Source organism: Fundulus heteroclitus, chromosome 3 (genome assembly GCF_011125445.2).
Source record: "Fundulus heteroclitus isolate FHET01 chromosome 3, MU-UCD_Fhet_4.1, whole genome shotgun sequence".
NCBI lineage: Eukaryota > Metazoa > Chordata > Actinopteri > Cyprinodontiformes > Fundulidae > Fundulus > Fundulus heteroclitus.
Window position 1 is genome coordinate 39,843,968 of NC_046363.1, and position 15,280 is coordinate 39,859,247.

Genomic DNA, 15,280 nt, shown 5'->3' on the forward strand with positions numbered 1-15,280 from the left:
TTTGTTGAAAATCCATACTGTTTTGTTGCTAGCTACCTTAATTGGAGCAGAAAGTGGAAAGTGAGGGGGTGGGGGTGCAACACCATAGTTTTGCCTAGGGCACCAAAATTGCTAGGCCTGGTTCTGCTTGCGATAAATAAAAAGTTTATTATTTTTAGCTACCCTCAAAGGTTTTACTGAAAAAAACTGCTGTTTCTGCATTGAAAAGGCATCCTACCTCTTTACCTTCTAAAACATTCCTTGAAGCAAACAGCCGTCATTACCATATATGTTACAAGCACAGAGACCCAGAATACTTAAACTGTTAGCTAACATTAATTGCAGTCCAGTGAAATCGTTGCAATTCAATTCAATGTTATTTATATACCGCCAATTCATGATACATGTCATCTCAAGGGACTTTCCAAAGTCAAATTTAATCAGATTATACAGACTGGATCAGATTATACATGCAGGGTGCATATTACATACAATGGTGTTGCAAAAATTATAAATTAATGATAGGCTATGTTGTACATCCCTAAATGGTAGTACATTTAGAATTATGAAACCTTGGTATACATTGATGCCAGTAAAACTGTCCATGTCATTCTTTAAATTTAAAGTCATTTAAAGTTTTCTCCACCTATACGGAGCAGAGAAATAGCACAGCGCTCCCCTTCCCCACTTGCTGCTGCACACAGCAAGTCAGCAGGCATAAAGAAAAGACCACTGCGGCATTGAATATTTCGAATTGTGAAATAGCCGCACAGCCGTAATCAAAAAGAGTGTCTCTTGGCATTCTTATAAAGGTAATGCTGTTATCTTTATATAAACTCCAGTTGGGAAACTGTGAGCTACATGTCTGTTAAGCACCTTACTGCAGTGTGACTAATTTACAGGCTAATATTTACTAGTTTAACTTCAGGTGTTACTCTATAGAGAGCATCACAGCGAAAGGAATACCCTTATGTGCAATACGCACTTTTCCCAGAAAACTAATGCTTAACTTATTAGGTTGTTATTCCAAATTTTACCTCAAGCTTGTGTATCAAAATCACAAAACATATCATCATTAAACTTAGAATATTCTATGTTGTATTATTTTTCAGCAGTATTTTCTGTTTTAAATAAAATTAATTAGATCATGTGCTATAATTTTGTTTTCAAATTTTGTGTACTTTCTGTTAATGTTGGGCCGCAGTATTTTTAATCATGACCATACTGTTTGAAACCCCAACCATGTCATGACTGTAGTAAAGGTATTCTTATTTAATATCAACTACACATAATTAGTCACACCGTTCAAATGCAGAAGTGGTTGTTTAGCTTGAATAACTTCAGAACAGAAAATCTTTCTGTTTTTAGTTACAGTTGATTTGTCAGCTGCTTACTCTGACCAGTGTGTTGTGCAATCAACAAATCCTGCACGTTTCATTCTGCAGCATACCAAGAAAAGCACTCAGTTTGTCAGCAGATTTTCCAATAGAGCTTCACAAAATGTAAACCAATCAACAGAACATGTTGAAAAATACAAAAAACAGGAATCCCCACTTTAAAATCACTACAATAAATCAAACCCTGCTTTAATTTACCATACATATGCACTTCAATTCATGTTATATATTTATTTAAGGTGTTTCTGGAGATGACACAGATTAGCTGTATTTTGAGATAATCTGAGCTAGTACGTACATACATACACACACACACACACACACACATACACGTCTATCTAGCAAACAGTGCACTGTCAGTGTAAACTGTCAAGTGGGGACATGTGTTTCTAGTTATTTAATTGTAAAATAAATATCATACAAAATTTTCTTGTAAGATCTTTTCACACTATATTACCTTCAAATTTATTTTTTTTACTTTTTAGAGAAACTGCAAAGAGGGGACTTAGATTCTTAAACGACATCTACTTATCCAAGAGGGGGCCTCTGTTGTAATGCAGTGGATCTGTCTGTGCACCAGTTTCTTCTATTGAATGATTACCTTTCTCTGTGATCCAAGCATTTTATAAATAACCATTATCACTTCAAATAAATAAAGCTTAACCTGTAATTCAGAAGTAATTTGGCATTGATATCAAGGGCTGCAGTATTACCAACAAAATAATGTATTTCAAATATATAACATTTTTTAAAACCAGTGTGCTTATTTTAATTTTAAGCAAGGACTATAATACTTTCTTAAGGCTATTTGGACATATTTAGGGTACTAATTTTAAAGTAATTCATGGATGTAGTCAGGTCAGAAAATAGTTATCTTTTTGTCTAATAAATATAATGTATCATTCAAACTATAGCATGGAGGAAAAAGGTGAAAACAATAACTTATTGTTTTAAAATATCTCAATAAAGCACTCTGTTATAACACAAGTTGTCAGTATATGTCTGTAATAACTTCAAAGGCTCAGCTGTAGTATATTCTGTTACTAGTATTAAGGTTCAAATAAAGTGCTACCCAAATAAATATATGATGCATTAATATACTGTCAAGCTGTCTTTAAAATTTCCTTTAGGCCTAGAGTTTAGACAGTCTCCTCTTGTATGGCATTAAATGACAGGAGTCCACTGTTGGTTGGCACATAATGATATAAGTCCCCTTTTAAATGGTCTACAGTGACAGTCGCATGTCAAAATCCAGCCAATAATATTTATAATTATTACACAAACCCGTTTTTTGCAGTAAAATATAAAGTCCCAGCTTTCATTTGCTATTTGTATGTGTGGAATGCTGATGTAAACATTTTGAATAGATCCTCTTTACTATTTTTAACCACATTGCCATAACACTTTCTTGAGGGTATTTGGACATGTTTAAGGTACTGATTTTAAAGTGGTTTATTGATATAGTAATTTCAGAAAATAGTTAAGTAGTTATCCTTTCAGTAACAAGTTTATTTGCCATTCAAACTATAGCATGAATGAAAAAAGTGAAGACAATAACATAAGAAATGTCATTCAATAAAGCACTCTCTTCACACACAACTTGATAATATATGTCTATAATAAATGTATAGGCTCAAGTGTAGTATATTCTGTTACTAGTATTAAGGTTCAAATAAAGTGCTACCCAAATAAATATATGAGGCATTAATGTGCTGTCAAGCTGTCATTAAAATTTCATTTAGGCCTACAGAATAGACAGTCTCCTCTTGTATGGTATTAAATGACAGGAGTCCACTGTTGGCTGGCACATAATGATATAAGTCCCCATTTAAATGGTCTACAGCGACAGTCACATGCAAAAATCCAGCCAATAATACTTATAATTATTACACAAACCGTTTTTTTGGCAGTAAAATGTAAAGTCCCAGCTTTCATTGGCCATTTGTATGTGTGGAATGGTGATGTAAACATTTTGAATAGATCCTCTTTACTATTTTTTAACCACATAGCCATAATACTTTCTTGAGGGTATTTGGACACGTTTAAGGTACTGATTTTAAAGTAATTTATTGATATAGTAATTTCAGGAAATAGTTAAGTAGGTATCCTTTCAGTAACAAGTTTATTTGCCATTCAAACTATAGCATGAATGAAAAAAGTGAAGACAATAACATAAGAAATTTCATTCAATAAAGCACTCTCTTCACACACAGCTGTAGTATATTCTATTACTAGTATTAAGGTTCAAATAAAGTGCTACCCAAATAAATATATGAGGCATTAATGTGCTGTCATGCTGTCATTAAAATTTCCTTTAGGCCTAGAGTTTAGACAGTCTCCTCTTGTATGGCAGTAAATGACAGGAGTCCACTGTTGGTTGGCACATAATGATATAAGTCCCCTTTTAAATGGTCTACAGCGACAGTCACATGCAAAAACCCAGCCAATAATACTTATAATTATTACGCAAACCCGTTTTTTGGCAGTAAAATATAAAGTCCCAGCTTTCATTTGCCATTTGTATGTGTGGAATGGTGATGTAAACATTTTGAACAGATCCTCTTTACTATTTTTAACCACATTGCCATAACACTTTCTTGAGGGTATTTGGGCATGTTTAAGGTACTGATTTTAAAGTGATTTATTTATATAGTAATTTCAGGAAGCAGTTAAGTAGTTATCCTTTCAGTAAGAAGTTTATTTGTCATTCAAACTATAGCATGAATGAAAAAAGTGAAGACAATAACATAAGAAATTTCATTCAATAAAGCACTCTCTTCACACACAACTTGATAATATATGTCTATAATAATGTATAGGCTCAAGTGTAGTATATTCTGTTACTAGTATTAAGGTTCAAATAAAGTGCTACCCAAATAAATATATGAGGCATAAATGTGCTGTCAAGCTGTCATTAAAATTCCCTTTAGGCCTAAAGTTTAGACAGTCTCCTCTTGTATGGCATTAAATGACAGGAGTCCACTGTTGGTTGGCACATAATGATATAAGTCCCCATTTAAATGGTCTACAGCGACAGTCACATGCAAAAACCCAGCCAATAATACTTATAATTATTACGCAAACCCGTTTTTTGGCAGTAAAATATAAAGTCCCAGCTTTCATTTGCCATTTGTATGTGTGGAATGGTGATGTAAACATTTTGAACAGATCCTCTTTACTATTTTTAACCACATTGCCATAACACTTTCTTGAGGGTATTTGGGCATGTTTAAGGTACTGATTTTAAAGTGATTTATTTATATAGTAATTTCAGGTAATAGTTAAGTAGGTATCCTTTCAGTAACAAGTTTATTTGCCATTCAAACTATAGCATGAAGGAAAAAAGTGAAGACAATAACATAAGAAATTTCATTCAATAAAGCACTCTCTTCGCACACAGCTGTAGTATATTCTATTACTAGTATTAAGGTTCAAATAAAGTGCTACCCAAATAAATATATGTGGCATTACTGTACTGTCAAGCTGTCATTAAAATTTCCTTTAGGCCTACAGAATAGACAGTCTCCTCTTGTATGGCATTAAATAACAGGAGTCCACTGTTGGCTGGCACATAATGATATAAGTCCCCATTTAAATGGTCTACAGCGATAGTCACATGCCACAATCCAGCCAAAATCCTAAATTCATATAACTATTCTATACGACCTGTTATTTTTTACAGCAAAAAAACATAACCCCGAGCCAAAAGTATTTTGTACTAAATAAATATTTTGAATAAAATGGTCAGCCACACGATTCATTGTATAGTATTTTATTAATATAAAAAATCAGTTTTACAATGTATTTTTACATCAATCTGCAGTACAGAAATATTGTTCACCGGTACATAATGAAACATGTTTTCTCTTAAGGAAGAATTTAAATCAAATTTGAAAATATTGAGCTACCAGGAAGAGCATAAAATGAACATTATTGGGATTGATTTCCAAAGCCTGAAACAAGATTGCCTCTTTTTTAAATTTTTGTCAAAAAGTTCAATAGTGCATCTTTCTGTGGGTGGAGATAATTATTTCAGCTGCTCCACCCCTAGCAAGAGTAGCAGTCAAGCAGTGAATGACAGCATTTCTCATATCTATAGGGCTTGGGTTCCGCATTGCATTGTGGGACGTGGCGGCCATGTTGATGGCTACGCGAACGTTAACATAACTCTGACAACGTTGAAAGAAGAGACGTAGAAGTAGAGTTGAGAAAGAATAGATAAAAAAAGATGTTTAAATCCTGAAAAGGATCTGGAATTTACCGGGACACATTAAATAGAGAAGCCAGGGACTGGTATGTTGACCTTGTTTGTGGTGTGAGCGCCTATACTTCAGAACAGTTCCGAAGCTACAAGTCCTTGGAGTCTCATGTGCAGTTCACAAATGGATGGGTTCAGGAGCTGCAGATCATAAAGTCAGCAAACAGTGGGAACACAGTAACTCGTACAAAGGTAAGCTGTGCTCTGACAGGCTCTGGCACCTGCTAGTTTAGTAACTGCTAACCGTTAGTGCTAACAACCACTCACGCATGTAATGTACTTTTAACTAGCTGCTATGTGTTTCAAAGGTGTAGTTAGTAACGTTAACTGCCAACCCTCCCTAAACCCTCCGGCTTTCTCATATATTTGAGCCTTTTCCCGCTGCCGTTTTAGTATTTATGTGCATGTATGTGGTGTCGCGGTTGAAGGAAAGAAACAATGTAGGCTATAAAATAAAACCGTGCATCTTTAACTTACCAGAATGAAAATGCAGGGAACACACTCTCATTGACATTGGGATACTGTGGAAAGTTATGTTCGGTCGTCTTAAAGCCACGATCCAAGCGAGCTGACGACTCCGTGGTTGCGCCTCCAGGCAGGAAAGCGGTGGAAAGTTAACCCATTTTCTATGTTTTTCCCATGGCGATCATGTGTTGCGCTGTTACAGCCCACAATACAGCAAAGGGAGTACAGTACGTGGTAGTCATAGCCAGTAGTCTGAGTAGCGGTAAAGGAGGCAATCAACATGGCGGCCACGCAAAGTAATGCTATTTTTAGAACGTGACATCACGAGTCGTCATATCACGTGGTAAGCGGTAGGGCAAGCTTGATGTGTCCTCTGCTGTTTCGCTGTAAAAGAGCTGTGCGTTACCCTTGGTTTTACTCAGTAAAACGACTGCTTTTTCCAAGTCTAAGACCATGGTTTTTAAACATTGTTGCTATGGAACGTGCAACAGCGACTCGAGGTACGCTGATCGGCCGCATATGAAGGATGTTTTCTCCATTAATTTCCCGAAATTCAAGACTGCCAAGGAGAAATGTGTGCACTGGGTACACCGGTGCAGTCGGCCTACACAACAGTTCAACCCGGAAAAAGTTACCAAATTGACGTACATATGTAGCAAGCATTTTGTTGGAGGAAAGGGCACAACCGAAGAACATCCTGACCCAATTCCAGCAACATCAAGTAGTGAACAGGTAAGAGTTTTTTGGTGTTTTATTGAAGCTTAAATCTTATCATACGTCGAACAGCTCACGACGAAATGAGCCATCCTTTGTTACAATTTTGTCATGTCTGCGTGTCTATCCTGCCTCGCGATATTGGTTTAGGTCCCTAAATTGACCATGATTGTTTGTTTTGTCATCATTTCAGCTGGAGAGGTACAGCTGGAATTTCTTAAGGGAAAGATTCTGAGATGTAAACAGTTGTTTTGTAGCTACCTATTGGCAACATATACCGATTCCTGGACGGTGATTACAAACAGAAAAAAACGGCAGACGACACTATGAACGCAGAGCAGAAAAAAACAACAACGACTTACCGTTCGATCAACTCGGCCCGTTTTCCAGTCTTTTTAAGCCCTCGACACTCAAGCTATCGTTTGAGCTGAAGGTTGGTGTGTTCTTCGACAGTTCGACCAGTAAACCGTGCGCCTGGGACATCGTCTTGCGAAAGTTTAACGGCTGCAAAGTCGGTCATATCGCTGTTTCTGTTGCGCGTGTAATGGCTGGTGGCTACGGGCGCTCTCTACCTGTTTGTTCTACCAAAGCGGCAAGGGCCGTTGCTCCTGAGATGGTGAGGTCACGTGCACGGTACGCCATTACGTCATGACGCCCACGCCCTATTACAAAGAAATGCTAAAAGATTATGTGGGAGGAATGGGTGTTTAACCTTACCAGTTTGAACCTAAATCTACAGCTTGATCTCCAGAATCAAGCGGGGACTCTTCAGGTGGTCCAAAATAGAGCAAGCCCACAGCATCATAAAAGTACTCTTTGGCTTCCTAGCCACCACAGCAAGCTTCTTGTAGATGTCTAGAAAATAGGCAATTTTTATTAAACTTGTTTTTCATGGCAGGCAATGCTCAAAGTGTGCTAGATGTGTTGTTGAAGTCATGACCATATTATTATATTATCCTATCCTAATATCCTTTAAGGAGTAGCTGCCATACTTTGATTTATGCCTTTATCAAGGCCTGTTGCTTGGTGCTCCAAAGTTTTTGGATGGCAGTTATCAAATAGCTGTGCTACAGATTAAAATATGTCTTCATCTTATAAATGGAGATATTTATATGCCAGAAAAGGTTCATGGCAGTTTTTGGGTAACACCCACTGAGCATGGTGGCAGCCGCGACCTTCAAGTTGCCTCTGTGTTCTTACAGACACTTTTAACAGCCAACAGTACCCCTAACCTGCTTCATTGTCACTATGCTGGCTCCTAAACACAACACAAATTGCAAACAGGGTTCTCAAGCAACTTTCAGAAATGATAAACTTCTGTTGAGCTAATGAGCAAAAATTTGCCACATTTTCAAGGTCACTACAAAATAAGAATATAAGTTTAGATTTGCTTGTCAGTACTGCAATATAGACCAAACTGTTTAAAACTCCAAACAAAAGGTTTGGAAGAGGCTTAAGACTTGAGCTTTCAATGCATAGAGTCTAAAATCAAGTCAGTTTCTAAGCACAACCTCTGTCACAGTACTCCAGCTGAACAATAGCAACCTTTAGGTAGGGTACTTTAATCGGCATGTTAATGTTGATGTGCCGAAGGACCATTCCTGAATTAAAAGACAACTCTTTACGTCCAAACACAGGGGAAATGTGCTGGTGTTTTCATTCCAATCCATACATCCATCCCAAAGAAGAAACATTTACAAGACTAAAGCTTTTAGAAACCAATCCAGACAAGCAGATTCACTAACAGTTGGTAATAATGGGTTTGGAATTTCTGTTTTTTTAGTTTTTTTTTTAGGATTTGAAATTTTAGAGATATTCGATTAAAAAAATTGAAATATTATGTACTACAAATATATTAGATATTAACTTACAACTCCTCATAATTGGAGCCCTCTGTTTCAGGTTCCCAGTCATGGTCATCCACATCACATTTCTAAAAACCAATCCTTGTCCAGGCAAGTTGTCAGGATTGTGGGTATATATTCAGGGCAGAAGACGAATTTCTTCTTTTGAGGCTTGTGAAACAGTTGCGACAAAAGTCACAATTGAGAGTTTTTTCTCCTTTTGCAGCCATTTTAATCTTATTACGTATACATCTTGCCTTCCAATAGGTAGGCAAATTTACCTAGGTTACTTTTGAAACTTTTTATCTACATCTTTCAAACCACAACAAGGTAAGGTTCACATTTTAACTAACTTCTAATGAATGTTTTTATCATATATACATCACTTTGTTTTCTTTTACAAACTCTCCCTAGTTAACCACTTGCCATGTGATTGTTCCTAAATATTTCAGAGAAAAATGAGACATAAAAGGGTTTGTCCAGAAACAGAAGCTTTGCATTTCACTTCTTCTGGGAGGGATAAAGACACATTTTACAAAAGATTCATCAACAAGGAGAAAGGTATGTTTGTTAAATTAGTATATCAGACTCTCTGGAGTTTTCTGTGTTATACAGGTATAACATTTCAATTCAGCCCTTGTACACCATCTTAGTATTACAGTATGTGATATATTGCCATGTAAGGTTTTGCCCAAAATGTTCTAAAGACATAGTTTGTCATGGTAGTACAGGTCTGTGTATATGTAGAAAGATAAAATCCTCTGACATTTTGGATAACACTGTGGAAAAATGTAAGTTAATGCTTTATAGGATTTCCAGTATTTGTGTACCTTCATTTGTGAGTAAAATTACAAGGATTAGGTCCTCTGGATGGGTTCTTCTTTGTTGAAACTTTGTTGAAATCAAAGCCACTGCTTACAAGGCTGGGTTTATCAATAGCCCCACAGAGTTAAGAAGTGTCTTGGAAAAGAGATGAAACATTTCAATAAAGACAAATGCATCCAGAGGACCTATTTAATTAGTTTTCACCTGAATTTTTTAGGAGTGTCAGGAAACATAATTTTGCAATTTGTTAATTATATACATTAGACCATAAAAGTTTTTTTTTTTCCATCCAGGGGTTTTTATCTCTAGTTGTAAATTTTTGTTTTACAGAAACTTACAATGGTATACTTCCATTGTGCCAATACTTATTTTCTGTTTCGAGCTGAAAGCATGCTGGAATGGGAAGGGGGAAGGGTGAGGTGCAACCATGTTTGCAGGCCTGTTGTTCTGATGCAAATGTGATTAATGGCTGTGCTGCTACAGAACTGTGACCACCCCCTTAAACACAGAGGTGTGGTATCAATATTCTAAGTAGAAACCTGTAATGAACTAAAAAAAATATTTAAAATGCTTGATATTAAAAATGTCTTTAAACACAACATGTCAGGAATCCTGAATCAAGAAAACTTTGTTGTCACAATGTGTTACCATGGTGAAATTACTTAGGATGTAAATAAAAAATAAACACATTTTAAAGTAATGTCACATAATATATAGCAGACTTGATATTTACAGGGTATTTTTTCACAGAAAATACAACTGATAATTACACAAAGCAGTCAGGGGCCTAAATGGTATTTGGTAAATAGTATGTACTTTGATTTCTACCAATGTTTTTACAGGACCAACTCCATTCATCGCATAGCAGTCCACAACTACCACAAAAGATCTCACAGACATCTCACAGAGTGTTATCTGTGTTTACCCAGAAATGACTGACACTCACCTGAGTCACATTCCAGAGGAATTATGCATTGGTGAAATGGTAAGGATGCATTCATGCATGGTTTTTATATAAAATGTTTTGCTGTGCTTTTCTTGTTTGCTGCAATACTATGGATAATGTGTGTTTTTCATTCCAGATCCAGTCAGAGCAGAAAAATGTTCCAGGAGAACAAACAGAACAACACCATGAAGTAAAAAACCAAGGACAAGATACACATACAGTAAGTTTTTTCAAGTCCCAAGTAGTGGTGTGTACAATTACGTCTATTTACTGTATGACAATACTTATCATTAGCAGAGATTTGACTGTAATGTATAAATTGCTCATGTTTATTGAATATGACTCTTGGGGACCAAAGTTCACTTATATTTTGTGCTTTCTAAATTTAAATATGTAGTTGCAGTTTTTCCACATTGTGAACCAAACTATGTGAGAATTTTATCTTTATGTGTTTATAGATAGGAATTTGTGTCTGTATAAAGGATTTTTGTATAATCTTGTATAAAATCTGGGCTGCACAGTGGTGCTGAGATTAGCACTGTTGCCTTGCAACATGGAGAGAAATGTGAGAGATATTGCAAGAACCTGTTAAATACCACCCTCCCTAATATTTATGAATTCTTCCAATGTTTTCACAGGACATACTCTGTTCATCACATACCAGTGCACAAACAACAGATGAGATGGATAACTTAGAGAGTATACTCAGTATTCACCAAGAAATGACTGGCACTAACCTGAGGGATGAGTATTTATAAACATGTTGCAGCTCAAGAGGAGTATTGCGACTCAGATGCAGATGTCCAGTCTGTGCAGAGTACTACCACATGTCAAGAAGGCAAGATCTTAGGTTGCATGCAGTGTATAACACTAACAATGTAAATTACTTTATTCAACTATAAAAATTGCTGTCTGTGTTTTTTCAGCGCGACCAAATTCTGAAGAAAATGCATCCAATTCAACAAAAAAATTGTTGGCAAGAAATCATCACTGCCATCAGTTGACATGAGTATGATATCACTCTAAAAATTTCATTGCATGTAGTGAGGAATGTTAGAAAATAAATCACTTTCAACAACAACATTTTTCCCCTCTGTTTTTTAAGGACACTTGGAGGAAGCACATTCTGAAGAAAAGGCATCTACTTTAACAAAGAAAATTTGTGGCACAAAGAAACCCTCATTGCCATCAGTTCAAAATGGTATGTTATATGTCTAATATTTTCCACTGCATGTAATAATATATTCAAAAAATTTGTCAAGATTTGATACTTTCATGATCCTTTATCAATAATCTTATTATGTAGAAATTTCCAAACTTTTTACATTAATGTTGCATAACTCCCTCAACCATGCCTCCCTCCGTTCCACCCTCCGCACGCTCACCCAGTACATCACGTGTACAACAAGGGACAATAAAACCCTGGACCTTTTTTATACCAATGTTAAAAACACCTACACCTCCGCCCCCCTCTCCCCACTGGGACGCTCGGATCACAACCTCGTCTACCTGATGAGTTGAACACATTCTTCACCCGGTTTGACTCCCCCCACACTGGCCCCCTTCCTGCCATCAACTCCCCACACGTCTCCAACCACCAGCCCTCCAGAGATCTACCATCCCCCCCACCGCCATTCTTATCAACGACCGACCCATCCACACCTTCGGCCCTGCCTGCCTTCCCCCTCACAATCGCGCCAATGCAGGTGAGAGGTCAGCTGACGAGGCTGAAACAGAGGAAAGCCTCTGGACCGGACGGCACCCCCCCCACCCCCCCCCCCCCCCCCCCCCCCCCCCCCCCCCCCCCCAGGCTGCTGAAGACCGGTCGGTAATCAGGGACTTTGTGGACTGGTGTGAGAAGAACCATCTGTGTCTAAACACCAGCAAAACCAAGGAGATGGTAATCGACTTCAGGAGAAGACCCCCACCTCACTCACCTGTGAACATTCAGGGGCAGGACATAGAAACTGTGGAGAGTTTCAAATACCTGGGTGTTCACGTCAACAATAAACTGGGCTGGACTCATAACAACGACGCTCTATACAAGAAGGGCCAGAGCCTGAGGTCCTTAGGTGTGAGCAGGCCCCTGCTAGAAACTTTCTATGACTCTGTGGTGGCCTCAACTCTTCTCTACACTGTCGTCTGCTGGGCTCCTGGCAGCACAGAGCGGGACAGAATGAGGCTGAATAAGCTGGTGAGGAAGGCCACTTCTGTCCTGGGCTGCGCTCTGGACTCTGTGGAGGAAGTAGCTGAGAGGAGGGTGTTGTCCAAGCTCACATCCATCATGGACAACACCTTCCACCCCCTGCACCAGACTGTAGAGGAGCTGAGCAGCTCCTTTAGTGACCAAAAAAATTCTCCATTGTGAGATCAATAAAGCTTATCTTATCTTATCTTAACTGTTGGGTGATATAGGACCCCTTCTGCTTCTTTCACAGGCATTTTATACAATTTGGATTTTTATTTTATTCCAAATGGACTGTTTCTGCTGCATCATAACAAAAGAAAACTTATCCAGTTTTGTTTGGTGAGGATTAAAATTTGGCACCTTTCCCTGCTGTTGATGTACTTGAAGCACTCAAATTTTTGGAAAATACAAAATCTAAGGGACGTCATTTAATAGAGTCTTTGTATTTAATGTCAGCTGACTTGGTAGCCGAGCCCCTAGAAATAATTTTTAGTGTGGATAAACAGGAAGTTTTTACCGTAATTTGTATGTCTGTGTTGGATTATGGAGATCTTTTGTAGATCTCAATGTCTTAGGATGCTAGACTCCCTTTATCTCTCTTCTCTAAGGTTCAACACAAACTGAAAAATGCCAATACCCCTTTGTGATTTATATTCAGCGTAAAGATGGCCTGATTTGTCTGGTGGTAGTAATTCCCACTGGATAACATTCATTTACAAAGCATTTCTTGTACTTCTGCCATCCTATATCTGTACTCCAATTGCACTGAGAAATTCCGACTAGTATAATTTTCATTCACAGTTTGCTGCTTTTTTCTGTCCCTTGCCCGGACTGAGTTGGCCAAGAAGACTCTTGATCATTCAGCACACTCCTAATAGAACTTCCTTCATTAAAATTAACTGAACCTTTCTTAGTTCAAAGCAACAAGGTTTTGAGGCTAATTTAAATAAAATGTACCTGTTTTTATAGTTTGTTGTTTTCTTTCAACAATATAACTTTTTCTGTATATATAATTATTGATGCCTCTTGGCCAGGACTATTGAAAAATGTTGTCTCAATGGAACCATATCCTGGTTAAATAAAAATCAAACCACTTCAATCAATTATAAATATTGCCATATTTGTTATTCCAGTACACTCAGAGGAAGAACCTCCTGAAGAAGGGGCAGCCATTTCTAAAAACAAAATGGGTGGCATTAATAAATCCTCATTGCAATCAATTAAAAAAGGTATGTTAAATCATTGACTAAAGAAAAAATTATATATGTAATCTCTTTACATTTGTTGACATAATATATCACTTTCATTTATCCATACCTTTAGTAACTTTAATGATTTGTTTACAGGAAAATCCAGAAGGCCCTGGTCAAAGACTGAGGGAGACATTGTTGAAAGCCATTTCAAAGACTTCCTGGAAGAAATGAAGATGCCTGGAAAAGTGCACTGTCAGAGATGCATAGATGAAAATCAGATTCTAAGGGATAATGACAGAGACTGGAAAGCTGTAAAATACTGTATGTACAACAAGATAACAGCAAAGAGAAACAGTCTCCAAAAGTACTGAGAATTATACTGGACATTTTGAGCATCAATGCTAGGAACCCAAAAAACCTACATGTATACCAAAGTACACAGATACAATTAAAAAAAATGTATTGACATCAAGTCCTTGTGAAAACTTGTCATTTTAGTACTGTAGGACTAAACATGTTTAAAGCTGTAAAGACAGATGCCAAATACTTGTAATAATAAAAAAGTAACAAAGTATCTTACTTCTCATTTACTAAAACTCAGCCTTTATATTGTGTAAAACATGCCTTTTCGCAAATAAAGTATAGTGTTTTATAGGGGTAGGTTAGCTTCTTTTTATTTTCACACAATTGGTAGAGTCAGTATCACCCCATGCTATCTAAAAGGGAACTTGTGTCATTGTGTACCAGCAAACAGCGGACTTCTATTATTCCACACAGGACAAAGTGATCTCTGTTTTTGGAATTGGAATCAATATCTAAAATGTGCATTTCTAAATGCAGGTTTAAAGCTGTGGCCAAAGTCAGATGTGCCATTATTCTTGAATAATTATTTAATACAAAAGGTATTTACTGAATATTTTATCTCTGATTCTATCCTCGTCATGTTTCTATTTCTTGTTGTTGACATTTTCAGAATCAAAATCAATTTTACTTTTCTGATTTTGAATGCTTTATTTTAATACAAAGTTTAGCTAAAACACAAGAAAAGAAAAAAAAGATCAAACTATGTTTCAAGAGACTTCCTTCTTAAGTAATTTGCATAATTGACCCTCTACAGTCTACAAGACTCCTTTGGGCCACAACCCATTCATATTATAATGGTGTGTGTGTGTAAACGACATGTGTGAATAAGTTGTTAAACTATGCTTTATCCAACAGAGGCACTGCTGAGTATAGTCATTAACACTCACACACTTTCAGGTCCACTCTTTGCAAAAATTAAAAAAAATGTCCGAAAGGGATTTAGAGATGATTTGGACCTGATTTAAAGCATGTCAAACAGGGGACCTGAAAAATGTCCCCTGTTTGCTTTGTAGTCCCCTCTTTGTGACTGTGTAACCACGCCAAGGTCCACTGTTGTATAGGTGCGTAAGAACACACACACACACACACACACATACATACAAAATAT

At 37.0% G+C, this 15,280-nt stretch overlaps 1 protein-coding gene and 1 long non-coding RNA gene across 6 annotated transcripts in view; one reads left to right on the top strand and one right to left on the bottom strand.

Annotated features, from left to right (window-relative positions):
• The window catches only part of sema6e (sema domain, transmembrane domain (TM), and cytoplasmic domain, (semaphorin) 6E), a 222,010-nt gene that overhangs the window by 181,523 nt on the left and 25,207 nt on the right, over positions 1 to 15,280 (bottom strand). The window lies entirely within an intron of this gene.
• Positions 7,538 to 14,381, top strand: LOC118562674. 2 transcript variants are annotated; one of them, XR_004930739.1, is made up of 8 exons: positions 7,538 to 8,987; positions 9,110 to 9,218; positions 10,325 to 10,467; positions 10,565 to 10,648; positions 11,355 to 11,437; positions 11,534 to 11,629; positions 13,750 to 13,845; positions 13,963 to 14,381. It is a non-coding gene; the product is annotated as an uncharacterized LOC118562674 (long non-coding RNA). The 2 variants fall into 2 exon arrangements; XR_004930738.1 differs by having other exon boundaries at positions 7,538 to 9,218.